Below are 19,272 nucleotides of genomic sequence, written 5' to 3'. Positions count from 1 at the left end.
AATAATGAGCAGACAAATCTTACAAATCACTACGCATAGTATCATCCTATCTACCAAGATACATATCTAACAGATCAATACAATACTCAATCATACGGTAATTAGGATAATAATCCAAAGGGCTGGCCTTGGTGCCTTCGACCCATAAGTACAGTGGGGAAAACTCACCTCACACTGTTAAATCACACTGAAAGCCTCCGACTGCTAGCTCACTAAAATCCCCGCACTAGTACAATAAAATAATCATCCAATTAATAATTTGATTACAATCCTTGACTAATAAGCCATACTTAGGGTAAATGACCACTTTACCCTTTCCCTAGATGGGCTAAGACCCAGGCCTAAATCTAGATCCAAAAGGCCCAAAAATAAATACTAACTCAAAGCCCATAATCGGCCCAATTTTCCAAATTGGGTCCAACTCCTATTTAAGCCTTACTCCAAGGTCCAACACTTTACTTAGCCCAAAAACACCCATAATTAGATGGACCAATAAGGGCCCAACCATCCAAGCCCAAAAGGTGGCCCAAAGCTTGAAGCCCAAACTTGAAAACCCAACAGGCTAAGTACGCGGGACGTACTCAATTGTACGTCTAGCGTACTCTGCATTGACCCAGAATCGTGTCATTGACCACCTACGCCCAACGTACGCGATGGCCTTGCAAGACTTTGATTAAGAGCTTATCCCATTCAGTCCAACGTCCAACTTTCAAATCCAGGTCCAAAGAGGTGTTCCAAACCATAAAGTTTCCAACTTTATGGTTATGCATGTCTTAATAAGGCCCAACACCAAGATTCTAGCTTGTCTAAACCACTAAAAACCTCATTCATGCACCACAAGAGCCAAGATAGCAATTTTATGACTTATAGCACCTTATTTCTTCACAAAGGATGGATGCTTTGGTCTTAGAGTAGCACATACTCATTAACACCAAGAAAAGGGACTAAGAACACATAATTTCCACATGGCAAGATCTAAAAGAAAAACAAGGCAACATTGAAGCTTTATACCTTATGGAGCTTCTTAAGAAGGTAAGAATCCCAGATCCATAAGTTGCTCCTTCACCAAGGCTTCTCCAAGAATCTTCTTCTTCCTCTAACACACCAAGAACACTCCAAAAAGCAGACACTTGAGCTCCAAAATGCACACCTCAAAGATTAAGGTTTACAAAAACGTCCCAATGGAGTGGAGGTTGAAAGGTGGAAAGGAAATGAGCCAATATGATGCTTAAATGCCCTTCAAACCCTAAAATTTAGGGTTTCCTCCTAACATGAGTACGCCCAACGTATGTGAGTGTACGCTTAGCGTACTCCTCCAGCTCATATTATAAAAATTCCACTAGGGCTTCAAAGCATAATTCTTGGACTTAGGGATCAAATTGATTTATAATTTAAAACCAAGGGTGAATTTGAAAATATTTGAAAACCGGGGTGTTACAACTCTCCCCCACTTAAACTAGACTTCTTCCTCGAAGTCTACTGTAGAGAACAAATCTGGATCATACTCCTGTATCTCAGCCTCTGGCTCTCAGGTCCACTCGGAGCCCCTCTGGTGCTTCCATCGTACCTTTACCAAAGGTACTTCCTTGCTACGCAAAACTTTTACCTTTCTTACCAGAATGGCTACTGGCCTCTCGACATTGTTCAGGCGCTCATCAACTTGAATATCATCCAACGAAACCACTGCATCCTCATCCAATACGCATTTCTGCAGCTACGAAACATGGAAAGGGTTGTGAATCTGACTGAGCTCCTCAGGAACATCCAATTTGTAAGCAACCTTGCTAACCCTAGCAATAACCTGAAATGGCCAAATATAATGGGGACCCAATTTCCCCCTATTCCTGAAGAGAATCACACCTTTCCAATGTGAGACTTTCAGTAACACCATGTCACCGACCTGAAATTCCAACTCGGATCGGCGTCGGTCGGCATAGCTCTTCTGCCGACTCTCAGCAATATACAATCTTTGCCTGATTTGTTGAATCCTCTCCATAGTCTGAAGGACTACCTCGGTCCACCCCATAACCATGTGGGCCATCTCACCCAAGCAAATCGGGGTACGAAACCTCCGCCCATATAAGAGCTCAAAAGGCAGAGCACTAATGCTGGAGTGAAAACTATTGTTGTTGGAGATCTCTGCAAGAGGTAGGTAAGAGTCCCAGCTCCCACCAAAATCGATAACACATGCCCGCATTATACCTCAAGGGTGTGTATCGTCCGTTCACTATGGCCGTCAGTCTGCTGATGATAAGTTGTGTTAAAGTAAAACCCGTTGCCCAGTTCCTCATGGAACTTCTACCAAAAACGGGATCGAACATCATAGTTTGAAACAATGGAGACCGGAACCCCATTGCGAGTAACGATCTCGCGAATATACACATCGGCCAACTTCTCGGCTAAAGAACTCTACAGAATCGCCAGGAGGTGGGTGATATGGGCATATTTAGTTATAAAATTCATGCATTATCTTAATACTTTATGTTAATTTTATCTCAAATAATGAACCAAAGGTGCTTAATTAGCTTAAATATTTCATTTTCAGTAACAAAGACATACTCGGATGGAAAAGGAAGCGGAACTAGCGATTGGAGGCTTGGATCTTGGATTTTGAAGAAAGAAGGATGTTGCTGGACAGCTTGACCCCTCGTCAGTGTTTTGGCCATATCTCATGAACCGTAACTCCGATTGACAAGATTCAAAATGTTCTGAAAATTAGACACAATTTCGGACGACTTTCGTGTTTTGAGAAAATGTTGATTCAAAACGTACTCGGCGAGTAGGGTAGATTACTCGGCGAGTTGTATCGAACTTTCGCGATTCTGGACGCACTGACTTGATGTACACGGGTTTTAAGTGATGGACTCGCCGAGTAGGTCACTGGACTCGCCGAGTAGCCTCTGTTTTGTGAAAATCTATATAAAGGGACTTTCAGAATGATACCCTAGCATGGAGAGAAACCCTAGGAGGCTGAGGAACGATTGGAAGTGCTGCTAGGTCGTGAGGAACTGAAGAATCAACCCTACATTCAATTGTGAAGAGAATCAAGACAATTTTGGTTTATTCTTAGTAACTTTTTGATTTGTATCATGTTTACATACTTTGATTTCGTTTTTGAGTTTATGTTTACTGCAATCATGAGCTAAAAACTTATTCTTCTGTTAGGGTAGACAATTTTGTGAACATGGATTGATTATTTGAGTAGGATTAATTTTAATTGGTAATTATGTTTTGTTAAGCTTGTTAAAGAACCTTATGTGTTGACAATAACTATTCTTCTGTTAATAAATCAGTAATTAAGTTGTATGAACATCTCTTAGTTATTAATTTCATATGATTTATTGTGACCACATAGTTGTATGTCTAGGAATAACGAACGTGAAACTAGAATTAACTAGAAGATAGGTAAGTTAATGTGTAAGCTTGTTGGATGAACATCGACAAGAGGTTAATTGAAGGGCCAATTTAGTTAACCACTACAAGTCTTACTTAACCCGAATCAATAATCTAGGAAACCCGTTAATTTAGACAACTGGCCATTGCTTGATTTAATTTGTTTTCTAAGAATTAGGAATAGCGAACATGAACCTAATTATCTTAATCGGTAGCCAATGAAGAATTAATCCGATACATTAAAATCATCCATGGGAACAAATGAGTCGTACCTAAACAGAAGTCCTCTTTACTATTGAATTTAGTTGGTAATTAATTGTTTTAGTTGCTAGTTAGTTAATTTGTGTGTTGGTTATTCTAATTAAGTTTCTAGTCTTGTAAAACTAGAGAAAACCCCCTTTTTGTTATTTGTTTTATTTAGATAATATTAGCATTTATTTTAATTGTTTACCGTTCCCTGTGTTCGATACCCTACTTGCTTGAACTATATTACTAATCGATAGGTACACTGTCTTTCGTGTGTTTATTTTGTGTCTAAGTTAGTAGGATTAAAACTAGTTGGTTTTACACACATCTGTGGGCACTCTTGTTTTATCTATCCACGATGACCCAAATAACTCTGGTATCTAATCCCTAACAATAGCCACAACCTCCTCATGGAGAATCTCCCTAATCTTGTCATCCAACGTAGTTGACCCACCCTGAGTGCCAGCTCCTGATCCTGATCCGGACCCAGTCTCAACTCGCCTCATCGTCACCATACTGAAAATAAACCAGGGAATATTAGATAACACATATATCAAGACAAGGAACCAACTTCCAATAAAGCCCTAGGGGTTGTGACTTCCTTTTTACGCGTACGGGTCCCGTGCTTCTAGTAGTACGAGCCCATTGTACCTTCCACACCTATACGCATTTTTTCCATAGGATCATCACAACAACCCTAACGATATATACTAGCATAAACATACACTCGATCCTCACACCTAAGAGGAAAGGCTAATCATCTCAGAAGTGGCTGGTTGACCCTACACAACCTATCTATGAAACTTCCACCAACCCTGCAACACTCGTGTGTGCTAGTCATACATAACGCTGGACCCCATAGACAGTCGTATATTTGATCCTACCCTAACCCCTTTATCAAACAAGAACAGGAAATAAGGCCAAATCAAACATTTTCAGACTATAGAATCTTAGTTATGCATGGCCATGGTGCATACACTAAGCAACTACAGTAGTGATGTTAATTCCATGTAAAAAGAACCCTAGGCTATCAGACATCATAAAATCAGGCAATTCTATCATGAAAATTCCTAATGATCCCTAGCCTATTACAAGCATGTTGTTCTAACATATCATAATATTGAATAACAGTGTGGTAATTTGGGGTCGACTTATGACTCCGGCTGATCGTACACATCGCATCCTCCTTGATTATTTTGAAAACTTTTGAAAAATCCTTTCCTTAGTTTGAGACTGGACTCACACGAGTGTTTCATCCAAGTCACTCAAACCAAGGCTTTGATACCAACTTGTAACATCCATAAAATTCAAAAAAAATTTTTAACTTTTCAAACAATTCCACAAGCCATCATTGTTTACAAAAATAGTTTTCAAAATATGTTTATTATTAGAGTTTTCCCAAAATCATAAAACAAAACATGAGGAGGTGCACGATCACGCATTTGCCCTCCCATGATCATCTGAAGTACCTAAAATATAACCCAAAACTGTAAGTCCAAAGCTTAGTGAGTTCCCCAAAAATACCAAAACAGCGCAAAACCAGAATAATAACAATAAACAGCATGCATACAGAGCCTTCAGTCTGAGTCTAACCACCCACCGGCCTATAGTTTACCTGGTACGCTCACAAAACCTTTAGCATGACTGGTACGCCACATCGGACCTTCATCCCATCAGGACCGTTCTCTAGGCCTTCATCCTGACTGGTACGCCCCACTGGCCTCCATTCTATCCGGGACACTCTAGGTCTTTTGGCCTTCAGCACAAAGCAGGACCGCCTCAAGCTAACCACACATACATTGTGTCGACACACACACACACACACACATATATATATATATATATATATATATATATATATATATATATATATATATATATATATACATATATATATATATATAATAGATAAGCATACAATTAACCAACCAATAACAAGCAGACAGATCTTATAGATCACTAAGCATAACATCATCATATCTACTATGATAGATATCTAACAGGTCACTACAATACTCAATCACACAATAACTATGATAACAATCCAAAGGGCCGGCCTTGGTGCCTTCGACCTATAAGTACAGTGAGGAAGACTCACCTCACACTGCTGAATCACACTGAAAGCCTTCGACCTCTAGCTCATTAAAATCCCCACACTAGCACAATAAAATAATCATCCAATTAATAATTGGATTATAATCCTTGACTAATAATCCATACTTAGAGTAAATGGCCACTTTACCTTTTCCCTAGATGGCTAAGACCCAGGCCCAAATCTTGATCCAAAAAGGCCCAAAAATAAATAATCACTCAAAGCCCATATTTGGCCTAATCTTCCCAATTAGGCCCAACTCCTATTTGGGCCTTACTCCAAGGTCCAACACTTAACTTAGCCCAAAAACACCCATAATTAGATGAACCAATAAGGGCCCAACCGTCCAAGCCCAAAAGGTGGCCCAAATCTTGAAGCCCAAACTTGAAAACCCAACAGGCTGAGTATGCGGGGCATACTCAACTGTATGCCTTGCATACTCTACATTGACCCGGAATCGCGTTATTAACCACCAACGCCCAGCGTACGTCTTGGTATGCCAGAGTACGTGGTAGCCATGCAAGACTTTGATTAAGAGCTTATCCCATTCAGTCCAACATCCACCTTTCAGATCCAGGTCCAAAGAGGTGTTCCAAACCGTAATGTTTCCAACTTTATGGTTATGCATGTCTTAATAAGGCCCAACACCAAGATTCTAGCTTGTCTTAACCACTAAAGACCTCATGCATGCACCACAAGAGCCGATATATCATTTTTATGACTTATAGCACCTTATCTCTTCACAAAGGATGGATCCTTTGGTATTAGAGTAACACATACTCATTAACACCAAGAAAAGGGACTAAGAACACATAATTTCCACATGGAAAGATCTAAAATAAAAACAAGGCAAGATTGATGGATTATACCTTCTAGAGCTTCTCAAGAAGGTAAGAATCCCATATCCACAAGTTGATCCCTCACCAAGTCTTCTCCAAGAATCTTCTTTTTCCTCTAACACACCAAAAAGCACACACTTGAGCTCCAAAATGCACACTCAAAGATTAAGGTTTGCAAAAAATCTCACGGAGTGGAGGCTGAAAGGTGGAAAGCACATGAGCTAATATGATGCTTAAATACCCTTCAAACCCTAAAATTTAGGGTTTCCTCCTAGCGTGAGTACGTCCAGCATACGTAAGTGTACGCCCAACGTATTTGGGCGCGCCCTAGTACGCTCAACGTACACACATGTACGCTTAGCGTACTCCTCCAGCTTATATTACAAAAATGTCATTAAGGCTTCAAGGCATAGTTCTTGGACTTAAGAATCAAATTGACTTATACTTTAAAACCAACGGATGAATTTGAAATTACTTGAAAACTGGGGTGTTACGTAATTAGACTTAATCAAGCATAAGAAAATAAAAACAGATTAATAATTTACATGAAGTAATCAACATGATATATATATATATATATATATATATATATATATATATATATATATATATATATATATATATCGTGATTTGTAAATATTTAATCAAATCATTCTATTGGATCCTTGAGTGGTTTCTAACGAAGAAATACGTAAACCACATCTTGAATAGTAGAAGTTATAGCTAAATTCGACAAAATATATACAATATGTTATCAGTAATGATGACTAAGCGAGAGAGGAAGATGGTGAGTGAAGAAGAAAAAAATATAAATTAAGAAGATACTACATTTGAAGGGGTGTTACTATATGTACCCTCCTCACTCATATAAATCTTCACATCATAGGAGTTCACAAGCACTATTAAACTCACATGGGGGGTACAACAAGCATTTATTTGGAGGGGGGAGGTACGTATAGAAATTCCCTATTTGAAGCAGGGTTTAGATCAGGGCGAGAACAATCTTTCATGACACGTTACACTGTGCATTAATCAAATCAAACATGTAGATAAAAAAAATCAAACTTATAGATTGTAGCAGGGTTGGAAGCAACATCGTCATACTGGTGGTGATTGAATTAATTAAAAAGAAGAATCATGAATGAAAAGAAATCACAACATAGGGTTTTAGAGAAAACGACACTTATGGTTGATTTTCCAAGATGGAATGGAAAACAAATTCATAGTAATCTCTCTAATATAATAAAAGAATAGTTATTGATGCCACATGTCATTCATTATGTAAAGTTGGTGCCACATGTCATTCATTCTGCGTCCCAAAAATTTGTTTTCCTGCTCAATGGTTCATCCTAAAAACTATATCATGATCCCATAAAATCATTTAAAATTAAATCTCTTTCCTTATAAATCGCAAAAAAATAGCAAGTAAATCATATCTTCCATATTAACTATTACATTTTTTTTCTTTTCTTCTTCTTTCCAATTCTTCCATTTTTCATCTTTTTCCCTTGAACAAGTGCAAATCACAATTATAGTTAACCTAATCATAAAAAATAAGAATGTCATCTTATTCTAAATTTAATGTTATACGATTTTCTGGGCTTATGTATACATGGAATTGAAAATGAATTACAAATTCAAATTCGTTACACTGTATAATGGATTACAAATTCTAATTCAACGAAGTTGGTGTTGCTACGAAGATTTATAGTGAGGTGATTGCATTTCACGATTTCAGATCAAGGATTTCAGTTTATTATTTATTACTATGAAATCCTTGATCTGAAATCCTAAAATCCAATCGCCTCACTTTAAATCTTCGTAACAACACCAACTTCGTTGAATTAGCAATTGTAATCCAATATATAGTGCACCGAATTTGAATTTGTAATCGATTTTCGATTTCATGTATACATAAGCCCAGAAAACCGTATAAGATAAATTTAGAATAAGATGACGTTCTTATTTTTTTTATTAAGTTAACTATGATTGTGATTTGCACTTGTTCAAGGAAAAAAATGAAAAATGGAAGAAATGGAGAGAAGAAGAAAAGGAAAAATGTAATAGTTAATATGGAAGATATGATTTAGTTGCTAATTTGTTGCAATTTATGAGGAAAGAGATTTTGTTGAGTTGAAAAACTCTACGATCGATTAGATCTTTAACAGGTTAAACAGCAAAAGCAAACGAACACAGTAAACAAAATATAGAATCAAGTAATGCCTAATGATTCAAAGTAGTCATGCCTCAGCAGAGCTCAATGAAGAACTTCCACTGTAGAGGCGAACTAGGGTTTGTAGTACAATAATCAAAATAATAAATAAAAATGATGTCTTCTAAGGATGCATGCATGCACCTTAAATACTAAACCCTAATAAAACAATCACGGTTGGACAGGCCTAAACCGGATGACAAAATTAGGCTAAGGACCGAGCCTAATGACGCAACACAATGAGACCCAACAATCTCCCCCTTTGCGTCAAATAAGGTGAGAGTCTACTTCGGTTGAGTGACCTTGACCTGCTTCACAACCTTGAACAGCCGAGGGATAATCGCACCCTGCTGAAACTGCATGTACCAACGAAGCATATCGGTGAACAACTTCTTATCAACTTCACTGTTCTGATTACATCTATGTATGATCTCCAAAATGTGCTCCGAGCAAGCAGTAGAGAACAAGTGCTTATCAATAAGAGCGAACAGGAACTTTTGACCTTTGCCCCTAATGAACATCACAGTATGAAACTTAGGATCGATCTTGCCCTTGATCATTGCATTCACATTGCCAGTTCTTCCAATTGGTTTCATCGTGGTTCACTTGTGAATGGCAGATGCGACTTCTTGATCCATCTTTGCTACTTCGTAAATGTAACAAACAAGCATTCGCTTGACGTGATCAATAATCGGCTGATACTCCTGAGGGTTGGATAACAAAATATTGTTGAGGAGTATCCAATTGTGCGGGTTTAAGCTCGGTAGATTAGCCTGGGAAAAAGTATGGATTGAGCTAATTGAGCCTCGGGTTACTTTGAATTTAACATTAACAAATCTCCCAACCGAAGAAGGATTCAATACCTTTACCGTTGTACTCTTCTTTAGGCTCCATGTCAAGTATTGTGGCTGAGCAAACTCCAGATAAAACTCTAATAAGTCCCGATCTACCTTCGGGTCTGGAGAGGGAACAACAGTCGTTGAGGCAAAGCAATGGAAGATAAACGCCTTTCAGTTGATTGGCATATCGAATTGAGTATCCTTTGAGTTCTCAAGACCAAACGACATAACAGGTTCAAGCCAGTGAGTACTTGATTCATCAGTGACTTCCCTATGGAGCGATTCAATGGTCCATTCCAGAAACATGGACTTCTTTTTCTCTAAGAGTTCCTTTTCTTTCATCTCTTTCTCCAAAAGATTCATCTTCTCCCGAATCTCTTGATCAGAAGGCTTGAATTTCTTATTAGTTTTAAAAGGACTCCCTTTCATGATGTCTTTAATATCATCATCTTCATCTTCATTGTCTTCTCCAATCTTCTTCTATTTCTTTTCCCTCTTATTGACCGAAGTTGCATTATCCTTCGATCCAGCAGTAGCTTTTGGTTCTGGAGGAGGCTGAGGTTGAGCCTTTTCAGCCTTGCCTTGAGGAACCTTTTCTCCCCCTTGTTTCAGAAGAACACCAGTCTCTAGAACACCCTCAATCCTACTTAAAATATCCAAAGCAAGACGTAGCTTCTCAGCCAAGTGACGTCGAATGGAGATAGTCAAAATGGAGTCATGGGCGTCCAGGAGATGCAACAAGATGGAATGGACATCACCCATGGAGCTTCGAATCACCTCTCGTTCAGAATTTAAATCTTCAAGCTCTTTAGTTGTTGTCCGGAGCTTTAAATTTTGAAGTTTGAGCTGAAAAGTTCGCTTGTCCAGCTCATCCATTATTTTTTCCGACTGCAAGCTCAGCCTCAAGCTGAGTTAAGCGAGTATCAACATTAGTATGAAGCTCTTCGTTAGCAACTTCAATTGCTTTTCGAGCCACTTCAAGTTGTGTCATCTCTTCCTCTAGTGAATGTGCGAGAGTGTCAACAGATGCGTTCACTGTTTGTGCGTTTTTCTGAGCAGCTGCTTGCAAAGAATTCAAAAATATTTGAGCCTCTGATATTAGTTTTTCGACTTTTGTGGTCGCTTCCTTGCAGTCTTTTGTCTAGGCTTCAACAGAAAGCGAAGCCTTCTGGCATTGGGAGGTAGAGGCGTCAATTAGGGATGAAAGTAGGTCCGAACCCGGACCGGATGGACCCGGACCCGGAAAAATCGGAACCGGTTAACGGAATTTTGTAGAATCAGAAACCGGACCGGTATATAGAAACCGGTTCCGGTTCGGTTTCGGGTACGGTACCGGGTAAAGTGGGTCTAGAACCAGAAAACCGGGAAACATCAAAGTGGGTATGTTGGAACCGGTTAAAGTGGGTTTAGACCCGGAAAAACCGGAATTTTTTGGTAATTAATTACTACTTAGTGGGTTGAACTTTGAAAATTTTCATATTGATATCCCGACTTTGGGGGACTGTAACTCATTTAATATGAAACCAAAATTAACAAAATGATAGTCTAAAACCATGTAAAAATTCTAAAATACACTCTGGAAAAAACCGCATGTCAATCCGACTTTAAACGAATGAGATATGCATGTGTTAAGATTGTCACAGAATACAAAATACAAAAACAAATAACTGAAAAGTTGAAAATTTTCAGTTTTGATATCCCGACTTCGGAGGACTGTAAATCATTGAATATTAAACCAAAAATGACAAAATTGTACTCTAAACTCATGTACAAATTGTAAGCTACAAGTTGGAAAAAACCACATGTCAATCCGACTTCAAACGAATTAGATATGCCTGTTTTAAAACTTTCACCGAATACAAAAAAAAAACTGAAAAACTAAAAACTTCCAGCTTTGATATCTTGACTTTGGGGGACTGTAAGTCAATGAATATAAAACTAAAAATGGAAAATTTATAGTGTAAAATCATGTACAAACTCTAAACTACATGTTGGAAAAAAAACACATGTCAATCGGAGTTGAAACGAATGAGATATGCATCTTTTAAACGTTTCAAAAAAAACCGGTTCCAGCCCTAAAAGTGGTTCCGGTTCCAAACACCGGTTCCGGTTTTTCGACTCGGTTTACCCGGACCCGATGGAACCAAACCCAGATAAAACCAATTTTTAAACCTGAAACCGGAACCAGTTCTATATATTCTGGTTCTAACGGTTCCGGTCCGGTTTTCTGGTTCTAAATCTCATCCCTAGCATCAATAGCCTTTGCAGCATTGGAGAGGGAGGAATCATGATCTTTGACCACAGAAGAGAACAAAGCTTTGAGAGCAGCTTCTGAATAAGTACCAGCAGTGGATGAAGAAAGTAACTGATCAAGCTTATCAGTCACAACCTTGAGATGTCGCTTGGTAAGAGGAGCGTCTTCATCATCATCACTTTGGACACGATAAGGACTGAAGTAAGTAGAATCAAACTCCAAGTCCTCACCTCCAAGAGCGGTATTGGTTTCTGTTGATTTGGTAGGTGATATAGGTTTGGTGGTAACAGGGGTTTCAGGTGGTGAAGAATGAACCCTCGTATCAGATACGTTGGCTTGAACTCTAGTTGTGGTTGTAGTTGTAGCTTCAGAGAAAATAGGTGTAGGAATGGGAATGGTAGATGAAGGTTGTGATGTGATGATAGGGAAAATGGGAGGTAAGGAAATAGGAATGGAAACAGGTGGAGGAGAAGGTGCTTTGGAGAGAACATGTACCTCTTGTGTAGACGAACGAGGTGGGTATCACCACGGGCCAAACCTTCATCGTCTGAGCTTTTGCTATTAGATTCACTAGGAATGGGTTGTTTATGACCAGTAGGAATGTACTCGGAGTCTAAGTCGCTTGATGATTGAAGGATAAGCTTCCGAGCAGGTTTCTTGGTCTTCTTCTGCTTGGTCTAGGAAGGTGTTGCCTTCTCAGACTTTCTCTTCCTTAGAGTCTGAACCTTTGATATGAGACCTCCTTTATCCCCCTTTTTCGCTTCTTGCCCCCGCTTAGTAGGTTTGTCTGCTTCCCAGATTTAATCATTTCAGGAGAAAGTTCCCTTGGACCAGAAGACGGGAGCTTCTTGTACTCCTGAATAATCTTGCTCACAAGGGACACACAGGCATACATTGCCTCAGGAATTGAGCCAACGAAGTAAAACTTCGACGGATGAGTGAAAATGATGTTAGTGGTGTGAAAGGTAGCAATGGAGGAGAGAAGTGAGTCTGCCATGATAGGAACATGATAACGCTCCATAGTCCATTGAGTGATAATGGTCCAAAAGCGGGCACAGGAAACTTCGGTGTGGCGAGAAGCAGATGACAAACTCTGGACAAGTTGAAGCCATAGAACCATACCATAATCGAGGTTGATACCAGTGTACAATCCATAAAGTAAAGTCATGAAAGACTTGCTAGCACCATCAGATCCAACACTGCGTTCAGAAACCCCTTTAAAAAGAAGGGTGAAGAGGCCATTCCATTGAGGAGGAAGGCATGATTTCATGAACTTGGTGACAGTAGTTAGGGTTGCAATGTACCCCATGTTGTAGAACATAGAGAAAAGCTGACCGATGGAGATGGAATCAGGGTTCACCATGGATTCGTCATAAGGAAGCCCTAGTAATGAGCAAAATTGATTCTTGGAGATTGAAGCTTTTTGGTTGAGAATGTCGAAGTAGATATTCTATGCACCTTTGTCGTACGTAGCGGTGGAATAAATTTGGGAGAGACACGCCATTGGTATGACTTCCACAGTTGAGAGAGCCTTGAAGAGTGGGGAATATTTTAGACATTCCACCGCTTGATACATGTAAGTATCGTAGAGGAACGGTGAAAGATCGATCAACAGGTTCTTGTTGTCCTTGATTGCGAGAAGAGTGGAGCGTCCAGTGGTTTCTTTAACACAGGAAGATTCTGCCATTGGTGGAGCTTGAAGAAGAAGAAGACGAACAGTGATCGTATTTTTGCTTGAGAGAGTTAAAGAAGTGTAAAGAGTAAAATCCCAGTTAGCAAAACCCTTATATATAATTTTGTGGAGAGAGAAATCTGAAGTAATGATTCCACCAAATTGGGAAACGTCGCCGAAAAAGGCGTGATTTGACAACTAGCAACCCCGATAAAGCAGCAGATGACGCAAGAGTGGGTAACGGTTCAGAAGCACACGCCTTTCCATACATATCTTCTTTTTAAATCCCCAATCGTGTAGACTTCATGCTGACTCACCCTTTGAACCTTTAATGGAATCTTTATCGCCATAAGTACCAAAGGTGTTATATTGACACAACCCTTCATTTGAAAATAACTGCATTATATCGTTAGGAACTGAAGTTGTATATTTATGAATAGCTTGTGAATAACCAACCAATACTTTTTGGAAAATACAAGATTTTCGTGCAAGATAGTGTCAAAGATAAAGAAATAAATCAAACTATTTGTGGGTTTTTGTGATTTCATTTAAGACATAAAGCAGTGGATCCTGGGCATGAATAACTTCCTTCAAAATCAAGAGAGACTTCAAAGTGCTTGTGTGGATTCCCGTTGAATTATGATCAAGTACTTGTTGAGAAGTATTGAAAGGCATCTTTTATATATAAGGTTATTAAGGGTGGCTTTCGCTTCAATTCTAGATTTTGATACTTGACATAAGACCAAAATAGAACAAAGTACTTGTGAGACCGGTTTGGTCTGTTAAACAAGTAAGTGAGTGACATATTCAGTGACTTGTTGATATGTAGTAATTGGAAATCTCAAAAAAATGGATCCTTTGGGAAGAAAAATCTTGGTAAAAGACATTTTCATAAGGATCTCTTAAAAATAAAAGGAGATTTCAGGATACATCCAAAAAAGTGGTTTCATCAATTCAAGGTGAAAGCTAGAACATTTATTTGTTCACCGTCAATGCATTATAGGTATTGAATTTTGGGTTTCACTTAGCACGTAGTGACATGAAACTAAGATCATAAACACAGAAGTTGTGTAACCATAAACCTTAGTGGTAGTGTTGAGAGTCTCAAGGGTTACAATTATGAATTGAAGGATTAATGGAGAATAAGATTAAGTGAGTTAAAAAACGAATGTACCTCTGCTATAAAATTGGACCAAGCAAAAAAGCTCTTAACTCATGTTAAAGTAGAGTTAGGTAGCTCATGATGAGACTGAATTTGTCAGCCTAATTGGGAAGACATGATTGGTGTAAATCAAGTCATTAAGGCTTCACTCAAAATCTTTAGAGGCTTGGGTCAACATACAGCAACATGCTTCTAGGGACACTTAGCTAATATAAAGATAAAGAATCATACCTGTCCTAGCTCCATCATTAGGAATGTTCCTTCAACATTGATATGATAAAAAACTGAATAATTTAAAATAAAGAAAAATATTTTTGAGTTATGGTTTGCGTTTTCTGAAAAGAAATAAAAACAGAAATGAAAAATATTTTGGATTTTATGAGAATAAAGGAAAAACATAAAATAAATTATAAGAAAAGAGTGTATACATACTATACAACTGAAACCGTCACTTGAAAATAGAGAAACGAACCGAGTCCGATAAGACCGAACCCGAAATGGACCAAGCGTTCGGTTCATTTCGGTTCCCAAAAGAACCGAACCCGAAATGGACCGAGCGTTGGCTCTATTTCGCTTCCAACTTTTATTAAGGCAAAAGTGACTTTGGTACAGATTCAGCTTCCATCATTCGTAAGCCTTGTAGGATTTTATTAAAATTGGTTTCAGGAAAGGCTTTAGTAAAGATGTCTGCCAATTGATCAGTGGTCCTAACAAAATGAATTTCCACATTACCATCTTCCACATGATCTTTGATGAAGTGATACCTCAGTGCTATGTGTTTCATCTTTGAGTGTTGAATTGGGTTATGACAAATCCTAATTACGCTCTCTGGGTCACAATATAGTGGGATTTTCTTCATGTTCAGGCCATAGTCTCGAAGTTGACTTTGTATCCATATGACTTGAGAGGTGCACGATGTTGCAGCTATGTATTTTGCTTCGACAGTTAAAAGTGAGACACATGTTTGTTTCTTTTACTGCTAGCTAACCAGTTTTCCATCCAAAAATTGGAATCCTCCTGTGGTACTCTTTTGGTCTAGTCCACATCCTCCAAGATCAGCATCTAAGAATGCTTGGACAAAGAACCCTGACTTGGCTGGGTACCATAGACCGAGCGAAGAAGTTTGCTTCAGGTATCGAAAGATATTCTTCACAGCTAGCACGTGAGGATCACGTGGATTAGCTTGAAACCTAGCACAATAGCAAACAGAAAACATTGTGTTTGGTCAACTGGTTGTTAGATACATTAGCGACCCTATCATTTGATGATAGAGGGTCATGTCAGCAGCCGGTTTGTCCAGAGAAGGTGTAAACTTTGTGCTAAATGCCATAGGAACCTTGACTTTTGAAACTCCCAACATTCCAAACTTGGCCAGCAACGTCTTCGTGTAAGCCTCTTGATTAATATGCCAAGGAAAAAGTTAATCGGATCCATTGAGCTCATTTCAAATTTAGTCTCCATCAACTTCCTAAATTCAACTGTTAAGCTAGGATTTGTGGAGCCGAAGGTGATGTCATCAACGTAAATTTAAACTATCATAAGGTGGTCACCTTCTTTCTTTCGAAAGAAGGTTGGGTCAACCGAACCTTGTTTAAACTTGGACATTTTAAGAAATATAGTTAGAGTTTCATACCATGCCCTTGGTGCTTGCTTGAGACCATATACTGCCTTTTCTAGAATGTAGCAGTGACCTGGATACTTCTCGTTGACGAAACTCGGTGGTTGCTCTACATACACCGTCTCTTCTAGTTCTCCATTAAAGAAGGCACACTTCACATCCATTTGGTATACTTCAAAGTTCTTGTGTGCGACATAGGCAAGAAAAATATGAACTGACTCTAGCCTAGCTATGGGAGCGAAGGTCTCTTCGTAATCAATGCCTTCTTCTTGACAATAACCTTTCACAACCAATATTGCCTTGTTGCGAATTACGTTCCCTTCCTTATCCATCTTGTTCCTGAAAACCCACTTAAGTCCAACCATAGAAGCATCCTTTGGAGTTGGAATCAGTCTCCCCACTTTGTTTCGCTCGAACTCATTGAGTTCGTCCTGCATGGCTTGTACCCAATCAGAATGATCGAGTGCAGTGTTGATTGTGACAACCCGATATTTCAAGACGATATGTTGGGACGCAAGTCAAATTAAGGTCAAAATTTAACTTTCCTAAAATCTTATTTGGGGTAAATAAAGTAGAAGGAATAGTATCAAGGTTTCCAAGCATATAAAGAATGCTAAAATCCAAGTTATAACGAAGGAGTTATGACCATTCTAAGTTTTTCTGACAGAAAAACGACAATACGAAGTTACGTAAAACTCGAATCGAAGATCGAGCGACTTTTGGCCGAAATGACCTAAACGAGAATTGAAGGTCTCGTCAATGGTATTTCAGCGGTAAAAAGTCTAGCAAAAACCGACGTCAAATAAAGATGTTATGAATTTTTAAAGAAATTTCTTAATCACGTCATTTTAATAAATAAATAATAAAAATTATTTCATAATTTGCCAACGGAATCTAAACGAAAGTTGTAGATCATAGTCTCACCTTCGCGGGGATATAAAGAACGTCGAAAACGGAGTTCGTATGAAGGAGATATGAGTTTTTGAAGTTTAATTAAAATAATTATAAATTTAATTAAAAACCTCCGGTATTATCCGAAGGGGAGTCATCGGATAGGACCGAAGTACGCCATGCGTACCTTCGTACGCCCCGCGTACTGAGATCAAGGGCCTCGGATCGTCCACGTCGCCCTATCCGAGGCATCCGACCCGTCCGAAGCACCCGACCCGTCCGACCCGCCGACCCGTCCGACCCGCCGTCCCATCCGAACCGCCTCCCCAGCAACCCGTCCCATCCGAAGCCGAGGCAGTCGAGGCTTCGGTCATGCATGACGTACGCGTACGCGCTGCGTACGAGCGTACGCCCTGCGTACCGAGGCGGTTCAGCCTTCCTATAAATAGGATGCGAGGCTTTCCGAAAAATTTGCTCAATTCTCTCATTTCTCTCGCGGTCTTGCCTCGTTTTCCGTGCCCGTTCAAACCCAAAGCTCTGGCCTTTTTGCTCAAGTCCCGAGGGTCGATTTTACTCCCGAGATTCCCGAGAATCCCGAGAAAAATCCGTTTCCCGAGACGAAACTCTGCCCGGTTTTCCATCTCGCTATCTTCAAACTTTCAGGTGAGTTCATACCCCTATAATCCACACTTTTAAATGTTTTATAAATATTTTTATATGCTTTTAAGGGGGGGAATACAAGTAAAACACACGATGATTATCGTATGTTATATAAAGTTTCGTTTTATACTTTTTATCAACGGAATCGCATCTGATTTATAATTATTATAAAGAAACTAATGTATCACGATAACATCATATCTTTTGAAATGAAAAGTGTCGTTATTTATATATAAATCAAACACACTACTTATACTATATGTATATGTGTCCACCTATCATACTACAAACATACGATTATTTTGGCACGAAAAACATCAATATTTTGGGATACTTCTTGTTAATAAATCAATCTTATGTGATTTATAACTAGTATACAAATGGATTTACTACAAGTTTAACAGTTTCACTAAACATATTACTTCAAATGACTTTCTTAAACGTTTTTACATGATTAAAGCTCGTTATCAAACTGTCTTACATACTGTAAGCTTCCTTTCAAAATCGGTTGCAAAGGTGTTTTCAAACAATGGTTTTCCGTGTACTTAAACTGTCTTATCAAACAAAATACTTTCAATCATTTTATAAACTGACATCAAGTCACAAATTCTTTATTAGACTTTTCAACGGTTTTACAAAACTTCTTTATGCTTTTATATTATAAATTGCATGCCTCTATATGTATAGTTATATAAGAAATGTTTAAAAGACTTAGGAAGGCTATCCACCCTATTTCCTTTTCGCGCCTTGAGATGTGGTCTGGTGGGATATTGGGCATTCGTCCGAAAGTCGTTTAAATATTAGTTATATATATCATGTATACATATATGGTCATAAATGTTCCATCAGTTAATTTAGTTCCGATACTCGTAGATAGCAATGGTGTATAAACCTACTTGGTCACTCATCAATTACATTCTAGTAAACTATTATAGGAATAGTTTAGAGTAAACAAAACATTTTCCCTACTACAAGAAATTACACCAGAGTCAGTTCATTCATGAGTCCAGACTACATGTTATATGAAGGAATACTCTTTCATGAATACTTATACATGAATACTTTTACATAGACATTATATGGCAAATTACTACTACATGTTATATGAAGGAATACTCTTTCATGAATACTTATACATGAATACTTTTACATAGACATTATATGGCAAATTACTACTACATGTTATATGAAGGAATACTCTTACATGAATACTTATACATGAATACTTTTACATAGACATTATATGGCAAATTACTACTACATGTTATATGAAGGAATACTCTTACATGAATACTTTTACATAGACATTATATGGCAAATTACTATTACATGTTATATGTCTAGATACGGTTATATTGTTCGCCTTTCTATCTTTACCTTGTGATTCAATCACA

The sequence above is a fragment of the Lactuca sativa genome, chromosome 4 (genome assembly GCF_002870075.4).
Source record: "Lactuca sativa cultivar Salinas chromosome 4, Lsat_Salinas_v11, whole genome shotgun sequence".
NCBI classification, from domain to species: domain Eukaryota; kingdom Viridiplantae; phylum Streptophyta; class Magnoliopsida; order Asterales; family Asteraceae; genus Lactuca; species Lactuca sativa.
This window is presented reverse-complemented; position numbering follows the sequence as displayed.